The following is an 18189-nucleotide window of genomic DNA, read 5'->3' as shown; positions in this document are numbered from 1 at the left end:
AGCATATCAGAGAGTATGGTTACCTTCCTGAACATTAATATACTACTTCCTTGATCTCTTTCTTTGAAACTATGAGAGGGCACTTTTTCTGTGCTCACTTCTAGAGCTGATATTTTCAAGGTAACTGTCTCCAGGTTGATCACAGTGTGTTTGGTGGAAAGAGTGCTCAGAACACAAGAGATGTTTGTTTAAGTTGTTGGTGTTTAGTGTCTCCCCTGAGCAGTGAAATAACTGAGCTCTGGGGAGAAAGGTGATGGCCCCTTTGCACAGGAGCTGAAGAATGGGGGAAAATGTGGAAAAGGAAATGGGCTAGCACAAGCACGTGTTCTTACCTAAAGAAAACTCAGCTCAGCTCAACTAACCCCACTTCCCTCACTACAGAGTTCCTACTTGTGAGGTTTTAGTAATTAAGAGGTTTACGTTCTCTGTGTTGGTCTAATCAAAGCTCCCAGGATGGGTGTGTAAGCAGTAGGACATGCCGCTCTGTCCATTGGCAGCAGGAGTGAGTTGGCCATTTGGTGATAATTTTGCAGTGATTGAGCCTTTGCCATGAGCTCCAGCAAGTCTTACATGGGTCTGTGGGGTTTCTTCTCTGTAGAGCCTACAACAGGCCATCAGCAATGTTTCTTGATGACAAACAAGAAGCTGAAAGAGCACCAGAGAAAGGTGTAGATGCTTGGAGAAATATTAACCACTTAAGGAATAAGTTGTCTTTTTCGTTGTTTTTCTCAGTTCTTCCGTTTGGATCAAGGAAAATAAAGTTATGATTATGTCTCTTAATTTGAAAATCCAAATGAAAAGAGTTGCCCAGCATTTAGTGTACATTTGGGGTCACCTGTGTTGTATTCCCAGGTTTCCTTTAAACTCTTTGGAAACCAGCAAGCATGGCATGAGTTAGGCATGTCATCTTTCTTATGTCCAGCCATAGATTAATCACCAAGTTTTGGGGACCGATGTCAGATTTGATGTCTAGGTCTTTTAGGTTACTTATCCTGGATGAATTTAGTATTCACTTTGATATCCCTCTCAGGTCCCCTGATGTGAAAATTTATGTCTGTGCTAGAGGCCTTTTTTGTTCCTTCCAATATATTCTTTCCTCATTCATGCAAAGGACACATTTTATACCTTATGTTCCGTCCAGATTCATTCCCAGATGTATTTGGTAAGGTCTAAAAAAAGAGTTTCAGTTTTGATGCATTTTCTCTTTGGTTCTTTAAGGCACATCTATTACTGGACACCATCAGACAGGCTACAATGCCTTGTTACTGGTCATTTTGAGAACAGAGAGCTCCTTAGGGTAGGATGGGCTTACCTGTCCTACCTCCAACATGACCACAAAAGCTAGAGATGTCAGGGGAACTTTTTGACTGTGATGAGTGGAAAGGGAGTGGCAGGGTCTCACCTAACTTAGTGTTTTGTGGAGTGCTGGCACCCTGAGATGCTTGATAGAAAAGTACTCTGTATCAAGTTAGCATATTATATCTCCCTTTTGTTCCTCCATAACATATATTAATATGTTAAATTCCTTAAAAGCTCTTGCATTGCTATATTAATTTTGTTTAATTCAGTGTTTCTCAGGAACTATTGATAATGGAACTCCTTTTCTTAACATAATGTTATTAACGTCAGTACCAGTTTAATATGCTGGTTTAACAGCGTGCTGGTCTTTTTTATGGTTGTGAAAACTTTCCATAGTAACTGCTAACATCAAGTGTACACACAGCCATGATTCTCTAAATATACAGAACAAAACTCCCTGCTTAGGTTAATTCCTATAGCAAGTGCTTAAGTGCTGTATGAGGTATTATGACACATGAGGATGTAAAAAATAATGGAATTATATTTTTGTAGGGTGCTGTCTTGTTTATAGTTTAGGGCTTCAAGGGGAGGAAGTGATCATTATGTTGCAAGAAATGTTCCTGGAGGAAGGGAGAAGGCTGGACGTGGGAAAAGGAGCCCTGGACTGAATCACAAGATCAAGGTCAGATAGAAGCCTCAGCACTGGACAGGCTTTTTGATGGTGGTTGATTCAACCAAGGTTCCATTTTGTCTTCTGCAAAGTGTGTTTATGTAGTAGACAGAATTCTCAGATGGTCCTCTCAAGATTCCTGTCCTCTGCTTCTTTAATCAAACACAAATCTAGGTACTGCTGTGAAGGGAATTTTGCAGATGGAATGGAAGTCTCAAATCAGTTGAGCTTAAAATACGGAGATTACTGGGTGGACCCAATCTAATCACATGTCCTTTAAAAGCAGAGTTTTCTCTTTTTTTTTCTTTAATTTTCTTTATTTTTGGTTGTGTTGGGTCTTTGTTGCTGTGCACGGGCTTTCTCTAGTTGCGGCGAGCGGGAGCTACTCTTCGTTGTGGTGCGGGGGCCTCTTATTTTGGTGGCTTCTCTTGTTGCAGAGCACGGGCTCTAGGCACACGGGCTTCAGTAGTTGCAGCACGTTGGCTCAGTAGCTGCAGCACACGGACCCTAGAGCACAGGCTCAGTAGTTGTAGTACACGGGCTTAGTTGCTCCGCGGCATATGGGATCTTCCCAGACCAGGGATCGAGCCTGTGTCCCCAGCATTCGCAGGCGAATTCTTAACCACTGCACCACCAGGGAAGTCCTGCAGAGTTTTCTTAGCTGGTGTGAGAATACGTCAGAGAGATAGGTTTCTGCTGTCTGGAAGGAAGAAAGCAAACAGCTATGTTGTGATCTGTGGGGACAAGTGGCTTCTAAAAGCTGGAAGTGATGCTGACTAATGGGCAACAAGACAAAGACTTCAGTCCTACACTTGCAAGGAAATGAATGTTGCAACAATCAGTGAGCTTGGAAGAGAACCTCAAACCTCAGATGAGGATGTGCAGCTCGATTTCCGCCTGTGTGACCTGAGCAGAGGACCCAGCTAACTTGTACTGGGACTCCTGACCCAAGGAAATTGCAAGATAATAAATTTGTGCTGTTTTAAGCTGCTGAATTTGTGCTAATTTGTTAAGGCAGCAATAGGAAATTAAAACAGCTTATTACCTATCCTATCTTGTCAAGATAAAAATTGACGGGACAAGATGTATGTGAAAGCACACTGTAAAGTGCAAAGACCAGCGCACATGTCAAATCAAGCCCTATGAATCCCCACCCCACACCTGCTTCTCCACAAGCCTTCCCTATTTCAGCAGTTGATACCATCATCCAGCTAACACAAGCTGGAAACCTAGGAGTTATCTACTTTCCTTCTTTATTTTTCTGTATCTTCCATATCTAATTTACCAGCAAGTATTATTGTTCCTAGAATACTGCCTTGCACATAGAAAGTTCTCCAGAATATTTGTTGAGTAAGTGAATGATAATTATCCCCTGAATTAAGTCACCTAGAAAATCGCATCCATGAGTTCCTTCCTCTTTGGGCTGTCTGTCATTGTGCATTGTGGAAGATTAGAATTTTTTTCGTAAGTACTTACTCCCTTCCCCACTTCCCATGTCAGTGGAAGAAGTCTGCCTCTCTTCTTTATTCATGTTAAGCTTGGCCGTGGACCACTTTGATTCATGGGAGAAGATGGAAGTGACAATCAACTAGTTTTGAACTGAGATCTTAGGGGGCATTTGTCTTTCCACCTGCCCCCTTAGGGAGCTTCCCAACTTCTACATCAATAGAACATGCTCTGGGTATTTGCTACCCTTCAACTTGGACCTCAGAATGAGACACACAGAGCAGAGTTGCCCCAACCTTCTCATCTGTCACAGGCTGAGGCAGAGCTGTCCCAGCCAACCGCAGACATGTGAGTGAGAGAGTAAATAATTGTTTAAGCCACTGATTTTGGGATTGGTTTGTTATGCAGTATTAGAACAGCAATCGTTGACTCATACACTTTCCCATGGCTGTAACACTCCTCCAATCTAAGAAATAATGTGCCTCAGTTTAGCGATTTAATGAGGCTATTTAAAAACTGATTTCTGTCAGTTAATTATACTGAGCACTCACTCATTTTGAGGCTGAAGAGACATAAAACTGGAAGGAATATTAGAAATCATTCAGTTTGCAACTCTCATTTTGCAGATAAGGAAACTGATGTCCAGGCATGCCCCAGCTAGTATCATTAATTTGCTCTAGAGAGGACTGACTAATGTCCAGAGCTCCTGAAGCAGTACCTCAAAGGCCTTAGTGGGAGAACTTGATGATAAGGGGGCCAAACTGTATGTGGAAATCAGCTCATTTTGTAACTTTCTTTGAAATATGCAAAGAACAAAAAGCCCAATAAAAAGCAACAATGGCTTTGGGAAAAGTGGGACATATTTTTAAATATCTTTTGGGAGGAAACTGCCCTGTGCACCTGTTAGCTACCGTCATTCAGAGGCATAATTTTAGCTAATTGATTGATATGCAGATTACACACAGCCTTTGGATCTAAATTTTGATTCAATTAAAAGAATAAGTGACATTCAATTGGTACATTTCTTCAAGTTAAACTTGGTTAAAACCGTTAATTCCAGATCACTTCTACTGCTGCCTGTTTTACAAGCACAACTGCCCTTACATTTGAAAAAAATCACATAAGGCATTTTTAAGGGGATTAAATAAGAATTGTATTTTTAAAAATTAATTTATTTATTTTATATTTATTTTTGCTGTGTTGGGTCTTCGTTTCTGTGCGAGGGCTTTCTCTAGTTGTGGCAAGCGGGGGCCACTCTTCATCGCGGTGCGTGGGCCTCTCACTGTCGCGGCCTCTCCTGTTGTGGAGCACAGGCTCCAGACGCGCAGGCTCAGTAGTTGTGGCACATGGGCTTTCTTGCTCTGCGGCATGTGGGATCTTCCCGGACGAGGGCTCGAATCCGTGTCCCCTGCATTAGCAGGCAGATTCTCAACCACTGTGCCACCAGGGAAACCCAGAATTGTTGTATTTTGCTGGATTTTTTAATTTGGGAAAGGCCACTATCTTCAGAAATTCCATTAGATTATAAGTTTGATTCCACGTCAAAAATTTTATATTATAACATCAAGACATTATAGGGTTATAAATTCCAGAGGCTTCTGTATCATTAATTCAGCACTGCGTCACCCTTTGCTGTTTTTACCTGGTGGACATTTTAGCCAAATATCACATTTAATTGCCTTAGAAATTCTATAGGTTTTATAATTGTAGTAATTCAAATCCAGGTGTACTATATTGCAATAATTAAATATAGTTGATTTCTTTTTTAAAGAATGAGGAACATCTTTGACATCAGTCTGAGCAGTATTTTTTTGGATCTGTCTCCTCAGGCAAGGGAAACAAAAGTGAAAATAACAAATGGGACTACATCAAACTAAAAAGCTTTTGCACAGAGAAGGAAACTATCAACAAAATGAAAGGGCTGCCTACCAAATGGGAAAAGATACTTGCAAACCATATATCTGATAAGGGGTTAATATCCAAAATATACAAATAATTCATACACTCAATATCAAAAAGAGAAACCAATCTGATTAAAGAAGATTAATTAAAAAAGATGGGCAGAGGACCTGAATAAACACTTTTCCAAAGAAGACACACACATGGCCAACAGGCACATGGAAGGATGCTCAACATCATCAGGGAAATGCAAATCAAAACCACAGTGAAATCTGTGGTGACCTAAATGGGAAGGAAATCCAAAAAAGAGGGGCTATAGGTATACATATAGCTGATTCACTTCACTGTACAGCATAAACTAACACAACATTGTAAAGCAACTGTACCCCCAAAATAAAAAAAAACACAATGAAATATCACTTCACACTGGTCAGAATGGCAATTATCAAAAGGACAACAAACAACAAGTGTTGGCGATAATCTGTAGAAAAGGGAATCCTTGTGAACTGTTGGTGGGATTGTAAATTGGTGCAGCCACAATGGAAAATAGTATGGAGAGTCCTCAAAGAATTAAAAATAGAACCACCATATGATCCAGAAATTCCACTCCTGGGTATTTATCAGAAGAAAATGAAAACACTAATTCAAAAAGATACGTGAACCCCAATGTTCATAGCAGCATTATTTATAATTGCTAAGATATGGAAACAACTTAAGAATCCATCAACAGATGAATGGATAAAGATGATGTGGTGTGTGTGTGTGTGTGTGTGTGTGTGTGTGTGTGTATATATATACACACACACATAATAGTATATTACTTAGCCATAGAAATCATGAAATATTGCTATTTGTGACAACATAGTACCTAGAAGGTATTATACTAAGTGAAATAAGTCAGAGAAAGACAAATACAGTATGATTTCACTTTTATGTGGAACCTACAAAATACAACAAATGAACAAACATAACAAAACAGAAACAGACCTATAGATACAGACAACAAGCAGGTAGTTGCCAGAGGGGAGAGTGTGGGGGGATGAAAGAAATAGGTGAAGGAAATTAAAAGGTACAAACTTCCAGTTACAAAATAAATGCGTCACAGGGAAGAAATGTTACAAAAAAAAACAAAACTCAAAAAACAAAAAAGGAAATTTATTACATGATACACGTTCTCCTCCCCCTCCCCCTCCCCCTCCCCCTCCCCCTCCCTTTCTTCTTTTTTTTAATATTTAGCTTACTTTTATTAAACAGGGGAAAAATCAACACATTTTCCAACGAGGCAGATATCCCAGTAGCTTTAGTAAAGACCAACATAACATCAGTTTGTTTGACAAGGCTTTCAGAATAAGTGAGCAGTTAAATTCTTCAAGTAGGAATAGAACATCAACAAGCTCTAGACCCCAGAACAGTTACAAGCCAACAAACTAGGCATTGTTTTGCTTAACAATTTTAGCTTTAATGTAAATGTGTATTATTATTTAGAATATTAGCATCTGAACTACATAATGAATATCACTTTAATTAAAACCAGGATTTCTGAAACCTCCAAGTAGTCTTTAAAGTTTTCCACAAAACAAAAAAGGAAATTTATTACATGATACAGGTTCTTTTGGAAGATGGTGAATTTTGGGTAAAGAGCCAGCTCAGTGTATGGTGCAAAGTAAGCAGCCATTCAAAACATTTATATTTACTTAGTGACTAAAAGTCATTGGGAACTAGGTGAATAAGCATTTACCAAGTCATATTTCATAGTTCTCCCAATGAATAATTCAGGCATAAGCACATAAAATCTATTGTTTAGAGCCCAAATTAACAAAGTAGGAGTGCATATCAAACTTACATATGAAGCTTTTAAAAAATGCACCTGCGGGCTTCCCTGGTGGCGCAGTGGATAAGAATCCTCCTGCTAATGCAAGGGACACGGGTTCGATCCCTGGTATGGGAAGATCCCACATGCCGTGGAGCAACTAAGCCCGTGTGCCACAATTACTGAGCCTGCGCTCTAGAGCCTGCGTGCCACAACTCCTAAAGCCCGCGCACATAGAGCCTGTGCTCCACAACAAGAGAAGCCACTGCAATGAGAAGCCTGCACACCACAATGAAGAGTAGCCCCCGGTCGCCGCAACTAGAGAAAGCCCACACACAGCAACGTAAACCCACCCAACACAGCCAAAAATAAATAAATAAATAAATTTATTTAAAAAAAAAAAAGCATCTGCTGGGCTTCCCTGGTGGCGCAGTGGTTGAGAGTCCGCCTGCCAATGCAGGGACACGGGTTCGTGCCCCGGTCCGGGAAGATCCCACATGTCGCAGTGTGGCTAGGCTCGTGAGCCATGGCCGCTTGGCCTGCGTGTCCAGAGCCTGTACACCGCAACAGGAGAGGCCACAACAGTGAGAGGCCCGCGTACCACAAAAAAAAAAAAAATTGCACCTGCTGGGCCTGGCTATTGAGACAGATTCATCAGCACTGGGATGGGACTGTGCTACTCTGGTGATATTGCTTTGTATTTGCAAAGATTTTTGTTTTGTTTTGTTTTTTCTTTTTTGCTTAGAATCACTGATCTGTTTTCTGGGCAGGGCTGAAATGGCATTCATTCTGATTGGTTAAGTATTTGTCCTTATTGATTATTGTCCATATTATACCAATGATAAATATATTGACTATCACCTCAGATTGTGAGATAGCTAGTCATTTATTGAAAAATAATATTTTTAGTCTCAAGCACCATATGCAGCATTGCATTCCTAGTTATTGGAGCATAAAGTCATTTCATTTTTAGAATTTCTCTTCTAACTACCAGAGGGAAATGTCAATATAAAAAAAAAGATAAAAGAAGACTTGCTTCTATCAATCGATTAATATCTATTGAGTGTCCAGAATCACCCAGGTCACTGATAAGGAGATATAAGAGTTATATAAACCGTTTAATGGGCAGGCATTTCCGGTCCAGGATTCTGGATGGTGAAAAGATAGGCCTCTAGTGTTTGGTGCAACTTAAATGTAAGGGCATTACCTTTCTTTCCTTTCTTCCAAACTCAGCATTGCTTTTTCTCAGGGAAATGTCTCTCTTTTCCAGTGTGGAGTCCTAGCAGTTAAGGTTACCTTGTCTTTGCAGTTGTTTACATCTGTATAGCTCAGAAGACCGCCCAGGTTCAATGAGTGACAAATCATTACTGACTGTACAGTGTAATTAAAAAGCACAGGCATTGATTAGCGATGAGCTAAACCTGAGACCAAAAAGTGAGAGACCCAGAATAGCTGGCGAAACTTCTCATTGGATCTGTCTGAAATGGAAGATGTTTGCCCCTGCAGGCATGGCGCAAGGCCCATCATGCATTTCCATTAGAGATCCACACTGAATCCGAGCCTGCCATTGATGTCGGCCTATTTATGAAAGGCTGTTGAAAGAGGTTTCAGAGCTAATTGAAAAGAGATGTTCCTGCACTGCAGTCACTTCAAACAACATGGCTCCAAAATCTATTTCCATAGTTTGGAAACAAGCGCATCTCAATAATTTGCACATGAAATTAAACAAATGATCTGAAATGAAAGCTCCGTTGGCATTTAGTAAGATTTCGTTCTTTAAAAAAATTATGAATTGGACAGTTGGCTGAGTTTATTATAACAGTCCCTGCCCACATCTACCTGTGCTTTCATTTTGTGGTCTGTCCCCGATTTCAGGGATGTCAGCTGCAGCTGCCTACATCTACCTTGTCTGAAGACAAGGCATACAGTTTTAATAGGATGCTGTCAACTACTGTTCAGTTACAAATTTTTATCTTCTAGGAAAGAGGAATTTCTCAAAACCTGCTTTGCAAAAAGAAAAAGTAATAATAACAAAACAACACCTTAAACGTGCTTCCACAAGATTTTTCTCAAGGTAGAATGTAATAGAAACAACTTCAGAGAGAGCCGAACCTCAACCACATTGAAAATTGAGTGAATTTATGTGAACAGAATGCAAACATAATTATTAAAAAATGTTCTCCCCTAGGCAGTTTTCAATCAAGATCTGAAAGCATTAGCAAACATTGATTTCTCCCTTAACACTTGTACTTATTATTGGATCTGATTTTTGTCTATTCTTAAAGCAGAAATTGAGGTCTGATAACTGAAGCTGGTGTGGCCAAGTTTATAAGTTAGCCATTGCCCACTGGGTGGGAAAGCAGTGGTTGATGTATAGCTATTCCTCAAAGCAGAGGGAGAATCAAGTTCATTGTTATTATCTCAATTATCATAATTATTCTGTCCTTAATATTTTAACAACATGTGTTTTTGTTTTGTTTTTTGAGCTGGGGATAGTGGTGCCGAGCAATTTACCTGGTTAGGCATGTAGTTGGGCTGAACCAGAAATAAGACACATTTATCACTGGCCCCTTATTTTAGTGTTGTTTAAAGGCAAAAATTAGGCTTTAAAGGTTTAACTACAGAGGGGAATACTGAGTCCCAGTTTCTATGACTGATTGAGAAAGGTGTTTAAGGCTTAATTGCTATAACATCAATTAGATTTCACCAAAACTGAGATAATTTGATTCTTTGAATGACTGAAGGAACTGGATTAAAATGGTAGGTGCGATTACTTTGGCTGTGTTTCTGACTGAGTTGTTTTAGCCTAGGAGAAACATATCCATTGCCTGGTGGACTGCTTGATCTGACAACAGAAAATATCCTCAAATTATTCCTCATTCTGGCTTGTGCACTTAGTGGCTGTTTTGTCATTCCATACCCTTGTCTGCTTCTTGAGGGTCAGAGTGACTTTGAGAGATCGGAGGACATGCAGAAGAGGTGGCACAGACGGTAGGGATACAGGCGAAAAAGGAGTGAGGTAGTCCTGGCACTCACTTCCCTTGGAAGTTTCAAAGTTGGTTTGGGGAGTGTAGAAAATTTAGGATTGCATGATTCTGCCTCTTCCCAGGTAGCCAAGGTGCAGTACACCTTCCTTCCAATAGGTGTTCGTGAACTACAGTGGTAGGGTTTTAGTGCCTCTGGCTTGAACTAAAACCACCTTGAGCACCATTCTTAGCTCACCTAGTTTTAGCAGATGCACTCTCTGTGATTTTCCTGAATTAAGGCAGACTTCCAGGAGGTGACCCACGGTTCTGTTCGAGTTTGATCCCAGGTGAATTTCCTGGGGATGTCCTAGAACTTCAGAGCTTCAAGTGAGGTGAAATGCACAAACACAATAGTGGTGGATAGTGAAAGGACTTAAAATAAACGAATCTCATTTGAAGGGCACCAAGCAGAGCACTGGCTATGTGGGACCTCATATATAATGACTGTTTGTTTAGAAATAAAAAGGTGGCAGTACATTTTAATGGGTGCTAATTCTGGGTATCTTATTACCAGTTAAGCATTTATGGAAGAAGAGATGAAAAGGGGCAGAGAATAGGTCAAGTAACATTGTGCTTCTTATGTGCCAGGCATTGCGTGGACCTAAGCGTCCCGTGATGCTTATTATTCCCACTTTATAGGTGAGGAAACTGTTCTTCAAGCAGAGGGAGAATCAGGTTTATGTCCAAGGTCAAAGTCACACATTGGTTTTCAGACCTAGGTATATCTTATGCCTCACAACTTCCATTTATGTCAGAGTAAGGCAAAGAGAAGACACAAGAGGAGAAGGAAAATGATTACAGACACAAAATCAAGATTCATAGATAAACTGATTCTCTAGAAGTTAAATGTTTTCCAGGTGGTCCACCCATTATTTTTTAGGGTTGTGTATGAGAGCTGAGATCATGGGAGATGGAGTGGGCTAGCCATCTGACAGACCCAGAACCACATTATCAACATGGCTATAATTGTGTTATTAGGGATAATAATGTGTGTGTGTGTGTGTGTGTGTGTGTGTGTGTGTGTTTAGGGCTGGAGGAGCTGGGAAACAGAGAAGAAGTATAAGGCAGAAGTTTTCTTTTAAATTGTAAGTACAATTTGAGAATAGTAGTGCAATTAAGCAAACACTGGACATTAGTGTAAGTTTTTAAACAGATGTAATTTTTTAGAGCACTTTTAGGTTCACAGCAAAATTGAGTGAAAGGTATATTGATTTCCCCTTATCCCCTGCACCCACACATGAATAGCCTTCCCCATTATCGACATCCCCCACCAGAGTAGTATATCTGTTACGACTGATGAATCTACATTGACACATCATTATCACTCAGAGTCCATAATTTACATTAGGGTTCACTCTTGGTGTGGTACATTCTACAGGTTTGGACAAGTATATAATGACATGTATTCATCATTTTGATATCATACAGAGTATTTTCATTGCCCTAAAAATCCTCTGTGTGTGCCTATTAATTCCTCCCTCTCTCCCCCGCTAGCCCCTGGCAACCACAGATTTTTTTGCTGTCTCCATAGTTTTGCCCTTTCCAGAATGTCATATATTTGAAATCATACAATATGTATGATTTCAGACTGGTTTTTCTCACTTAGCAATGTGCATTTAAGTTTCCTCCATGTCTTCTCATGGCTTAATACCTTATTTCTTTTTAGTACTGAATATTATTTTATAGTCTGGATGTTTATTTATCCATTAACCTACTGAAGGACATCTTAGGTTCCTTCCAAGTTTTGGCAATGATGAATAAAGCTGCTGTGAACATCTGTGTATAGGTTTTGGTGTGGGCATAAATTTTCACATCCTTTTGGAAAATACCAAGGGGCACAATAGTTGTATAGTAAGAGTATGTTTAGATTTTGTAAGAAATTGTCATACCGTCTTCCAAAGTGGCCACACCATTTTACATTCCCACCAGCAATGAATGAAAGTTCTTTTTGTTCCACATCTTCGTCAGCATTTGGTGTTGTCAGTGTTCTTGATTTTGGCCATTTCTAATAGGTGTCCAGTGATATCTCACTGTTGTTTTAATTTGCATTTCCCTGATGACATATGACGTGGAGCCTCTATTCATATGCTTGTTTACTATCTTTATATATTTTTTGGTAAGGTGACTGTTAAAACTTTTGGTTCATTTTAAAATCAGGTTGTTTGTTTCTTATTGTTGAGTTTTAACATTTATTTGTATATTTTAGATGACATTCCTTTATGAGATGTACCTTTTGCAAATATTTTCTACTTGTCTTTCATTCTCTTGACCATATTTTTCACAGAGAAGATGTTTTTAATTTTAATGAGGTCCAGCTTATCAATTCCTTCTTTGATGGATTATAATTTTTATCTTGTATCTAAAAAGTCACCAACCCTATGGTCTGCTGGGTGTTTTCCTATGTTATCCTCTGGTAGTTTTATAGTTTTGCATTTTACATTTAGCATCTTTTTTTTTTTTTTTAATCTTTGGCTGTACCACACGGCATGTGGGATCTTGGTTCCTCGACCAGGGATCAAACCCATGTCCCCTGCACTGGAAACGTGGAGTCTTCACCACTGGGCCACCAGGGAAGTCCCGCATTTTACATTTAGATCTGTGATCTGTTTTGCATTAATTTTTGTGAAGAGCATAAGGTTTGTGTCTAGATTTATTTTCTGCATGTGGATGCCCAGTTGTTCTAGCATCATTTGTTGAAGAAAAGACTATCTTTGCTCCATTGTGTTTGCTTTGCTCCTTTGTAAAAGATCAGTTGACTACATTTATGTGGGTCTATTTCTGGGCTCTCTATTTGTTCCACTGATCGATTTTTCTATTCTCTCACCAAAACCACACTGTCTTGATTATCATGGCTGCGTAGTAAGTCGGGTTGTGTCAGTCCTCCAACTTTGTTTTTCTTCATTATTGTGTTGTTTATTTTGGGTCTTTTGTCTCTCAGTATAAACTTAGAATCCAACTGTCAATATCCTCAAAATAACTTACAAGGATTTTCATTAGGATTGCATTGAATCTGTAGATTAAGTTGGGAAGAACTGACATCTTGACAATATTAAGTCTACTATCAATGAACATGCACTCTCTCTTCACTTATTTAGTTCTTCTTTGATATCTTTCATCAGAGTTTTGTAGTTTTCTTCATAGAGATCTTGTACATATTTCATTAGTTTTATACCTGAATATTTCGTATTTTGGAAGTGCTAATATAAATGGTATTAGGGTTTTAATTTCAAATTCTACTTGTTCATTGCTGGGGTATAGGAAAGCATTTGACTTTTGTATGTTATTTGTATCCTGCAACGTTGCCCTAATTGCTTATTAGTTCAAGGAGTTTTTTGTCAATTCTTTTGGATTTTCTACATAGACATTCATGTCTTCTGTGAACAAAGAGAGTTTTATTTCTTCCTTCACAATCTGTATACCTTTTATTTCTTTCTCTTGTCTTGTTGAATTAGCTAGGACTTCTATGCTGTTGTGAAGGAGTGCTGTTAAGGGATATCTTTTTTTTTTTTTTGAGGTACGCGGGCCTCTCACTGTTGTGGCCTCTCCTGTTGTGGAGCACAGGCTCCAGACGCGCAGGCTCAGTGGCCATGGCTCATGGGCCCAGCCGCTCCGCGGCATGTGGGATCTTCCCAGACCAGGGCACGAACCCGTGTCCCCTGCATTGGCAGGCGGACTCTCAACCACTGCACCACCAGGGAAGCCCTAGGGGACATCTTTGCCTTGTACTTTATCTTAGCAGGAAAACTTTGAGTTTCTCAAAGTTTTATAATGTTAACTGTATGCTTTTTGTAGACAGTCTTTATCAAGTTGAGGAAGATGCCCTCTATCCCTAATTAGTGAGCATTTTCATCATAAATAGGTATTGGAGTTTGACAAATGCTTTTTCTGCATCTACTGATATGATTATGTGTTTGTTCTTTTTTAGCCTGTTGATGTGATGGATTACATTTATTGATTTTTAAATCTTACATACCTGGGAAGAATCCTATTTCATTCTGGTGTACAGTTCACTTCATACATTGTTGAATTCAATTTGCTAATATTTTGTTGAGAACTTTTACATCTATATTCACGAGAGATATTGTTTGTTGTTTTCTTTTTTTTGAAATGTCCTTGTTTGGCTTTGGTATGAGGGTAATGTTGGCCTCATAGAATGAGTTAGGAAGTGTTCCCTCTGCTTCTGTCTTCTGAAAGAGATTGTAGAGAATTGGTATAATATCTTCCTTAAATGTTTGATAGAATTCACTAGTAATCCCATCTGGGCCTGGCACTTTCTCTTTTTGGAAGGTTATTAATTATTGTCTAAATTTCTTTAGTAGATATAGGCCAGCCAATTCATTTTGTCTAATTCTTCTTGTGTAGGTTTTGGCAAATTGTGTCTTTAAAGAAATTGGTCCATTTCATCTATGTTATCAAATTTGTGGGCATAAAGTTGTTCATAATATTCCTTGATTATCCTTTTAATGTCCACAGGGTCTATAATGATGGCCCCTTTATAATTTCTGATATTATCATTTGTGTCCTCTCTCTTGTTTTCTTAGTTAGCCTGGCTAGAGATTTATATATTTTATTTATCTTTTCAAAAAGATGACTTTTAGTTTTGCTGATTTTCTCTATTGATTTCCTGTTTTCAATTTCATTGATTTCTGTTTTAACTTTTTATTATTCTTTTTTTTTGTGCTTATTTTGGACTCAGTTTGCTCTTCTTTTTCTAGTTTCCTAAGGTGGAAGCTTAGGTGATTGATTTTAGATCTTTCTTCTTTTCTAATACTATATACATTCAGTGCTATCAGATTCCCTCTAAGCACTGCTTACAGTGCATCCACAAATTTTGTTAAGTTGTTTTCTTATTTTTACTTAGTTCAAGATGTTTTTACTTTCTCTTGAGATTTCTTTGTTGAGTCATGTGTTATTTAGAAATGTGTTGTTTAATCCCCCAGTATTTTGGAATTTTGTAACTATCTTTCTGTTACTGATTTCTAGTTTAATTCCATTGTGCTTTGAAATCTGATATTGTATGATTTTTATTCTTTTAAATTTGTTAAGGTGTGTTTAATGGCCAAGAATGTGATCTGTTTTGATGAATGTTCCATGTGAGCTTGAAAAGAATATATATTCTTCTGTTGTTGGATAGAGTAGTCTAGAGATGTCCATTACATTAAGTTGATTGATGGTGTTGTTGAGCTGAACTATATCCTTACTGATTTTCTACTTGCTGGATCCGTCCATTTCTGATAGAAGGTTTTGAAATCTCCAGCTGTGATAGTGGATTCATCTATTTCTCCTTGCAGTTCTATCCATTTTTGCCTCATGTTTTGACACTCTAGTGTTAAAAACATACATATTAAGGATTGTAATGTCTTCTTGGAGAATTGACCCTTTTATCATCATATAATGCCCCCTCTTTATCCCTGATAGCCTTTCTGGCTCTAACATCTGCTCTGTCTGGAACTAATATAGCTACTCCTGCTTTCTTTTGATTAGTATTGGCATGGAATATCTTTCTCTATCCCTTTATTTTTAATCTATATGAGCCTTTATATTTAATGTGGATTTCTTGTAGTTAGTATATAGTTGGGTAGTGTTTTTGATCCACTTTGACAATCTCTGACTTTTTATGGGTGCATTTAGATCATTGATATTCATAGTGATTACTGATATTGTTGGATTACTATCTATAATACTTGTTACAATTTTTTATTTGTTGCTCTTGTTTTTTGTTCTTATTTTTGTCTTCCTCTCTTTTTCTGCCTTTTGTGGCTTTAATTGAGCATTGTTATGATTCCATTTTTTCTCCTCTCTTAGCACATCAGTCATACTTTTGAAACTTTTTTTAGTGGTTGCCCTGGAGTTTGCAGTATACATTTACAACTAATTCAAGTCCACTTTCAAGTAACACTATATTGCTTCATAGGTAGTATGAATAGTTTACAATAACAAAATAATCTTAATTCTTTCAACTTGTCTCTTTTAGCATTGTTGTCATTTACTTTGCTCATACATGAAAATATATAAGTACACACACATATACATATATATACATAAACATATCTAATTGAATACATTGTTGCTATTATTATTTTGAACAAACTGCTATCTGTTAGATCAATTCAGAATAAGAACATTTAAAGTTTTCTTATTTTACCTTCATTTATTCCTTCTCCAGTGCTTTTTCCTTTCTTTGCATAGATCCAAGTTTCTCACCTGTCATTTTCTTTCTCTCTTAAGAACTTCTTTTAACATTTCTTACAAGGCAGGTCTACTGACAACCAATTCCCTCAAGTTTTGTTTGTCAGAGAAAGTCTTGATTTCTCCTTTACTTTTGAAGGATAATTTTGCAAGGTACAGAACTCTAGGTTAATGTTTTTTCTTTTACTACTAAATATTTCACTCCACTTTTTCTTTGCTTGCATGATTACTGAGAAGTCAGAAGTAATTCTTATCTTTGCTCCCCTAGAGTTAAGGTGGTGTTTTTCCCCTCTGGCTTCTTTCAGGATTTTTTTCTTTATCTTCCACTTTTCTGTGGTTTGAAATGAAATGCTTAAGTGCAGTGTCTTTTTGTTGTTGAAAACTTTTGTTTTTTGTTTTGCATTTATCCTGATTAGTGTTCTCTGAGCTTCCTAGATCTGTCAGACATTAATTTAAGGGAAAATCTCAGACTTTATTGTTTCATTATTTCTTCTGTTTCTTTCTCTCTTTCTTCTTTAGATATTCTCATTACACATATGTTACACCTTTTGTAGCTGTTTCACAGTTTTAATTTTGTTCTGTTTTTTTTTTTCAGTCTCTTTTTCTCTTTGCTTTTCAGTTTTTGAGATATCCTCAGGTTCAGAGATTCTTTCCTCAGCCATGTCCAGTCTACTAAGTCTGTCAAAGGCATTCTTCATTTCTGTTGCGGTGTTTTTGATCTCTGGACTTTTTTTGTTGTTGTTGTTCTTTCTTGGCATTTGTATCTCTCTGTTTACATTGCTCATTGGTTCTTGCATGTTGCCTGCTTTATCCATTGAAGTCCTTACTATCTTATTCACAGTTGTTTTAAATTTCTGGTCTGATGTTTCCTCTTCAAAATGTCTTTTTTGCCTTTTAGTATGTCTTGTAATTTTTTCTTGACTGCTGGATACAAGGTACTGAGTAAAAAAACTGCTGAAAATAGGTCTTTAAGAATGTGGTAGGGGCTTCCCTGGTGGCGCAGTGGTTGAGAATCTGCCTGCTAATGCAGGGAACACAGGTTCGAGCCCTGGTCTGGGAGGATCCCACATGCCGCGGAGCAACTAGGCCCGTGAGCCACAACTACTGAGCCTGCGCGTCTGGAGCCTGTGCTCCGCAACAGGAGAGGCCGCGATAGTGAGAGGCCCGTGCACCGCGATGAAGAGTGGCTCCCGCTTGCCACAACTAGAGAAAGCCCTCGCACAGAAACGGAGACCCAACACAGCAAAAATAAAAAAATAAAATTAAATTAAAAAAAAAAATGTGGTAGGAGGTGTGAGGGGAAGGCAAATATTCAATAGTCTTATGATTAGGTCTTGATCTTTAAGTGAACCTTTGCCTCTGGACTACGAACTTCACATGTACTTCTCAGATTGTTTTTTTCCTTTTGGGGTGGAAGAGGATGGCTAGAGTAGGCTGGAATTTGATATCTTCTTTCTTCCATGTGGAAGGCTCAATGTGCTAGAGCTGGCTATTTCCCTTCCCCCAGGTCAGTTAGGCTCTGATAGAACCCCAGCAGGTTAGATTCTGGTTAAATAGTTTCTCCTGAGGGCAAACCTTGTTAAGAAAGACAGAATGTCCTTGTTCATTTCAAAATGGGTCTTTCCCCCTCTCCTTGCCAGAAGCACAAGTTGATTTTTCTTGGTTATTCACTGTGAAAACCTGGTGCGGGTTTAGGAAGTAACACTCACAAGAGTCTGCCCTGTCACTCCAATGACTTAGTGCCTTGGAGTTTTTAACTCTCAGAGTTGCTTACGCTGAACCTCTAGCAACTTGTCAGTTATACTTCAGATTTTCCTATCCTTGCACAGCTTCCTGCAGAACTTTCTGCT

The sequence above is a fragment of the Pseudorca crassidens genome, chromosome 10 (assembly GCF_039906515.1).
Source record: "Pseudorca crassidens isolate mPseCra1 chromosome 10, mPseCra1.hap1, whole genome shotgun sequence".
In the NCBI taxonomy this organism is placed as follows: Eukaryota; Metazoa; Chordata; class Mammalia; order Artiodactyla; family Delphinidae; genus Pseudorca; species Pseudorca crassidens.
Note: the sequence above shows the minus strand (reverse complement) of the source record.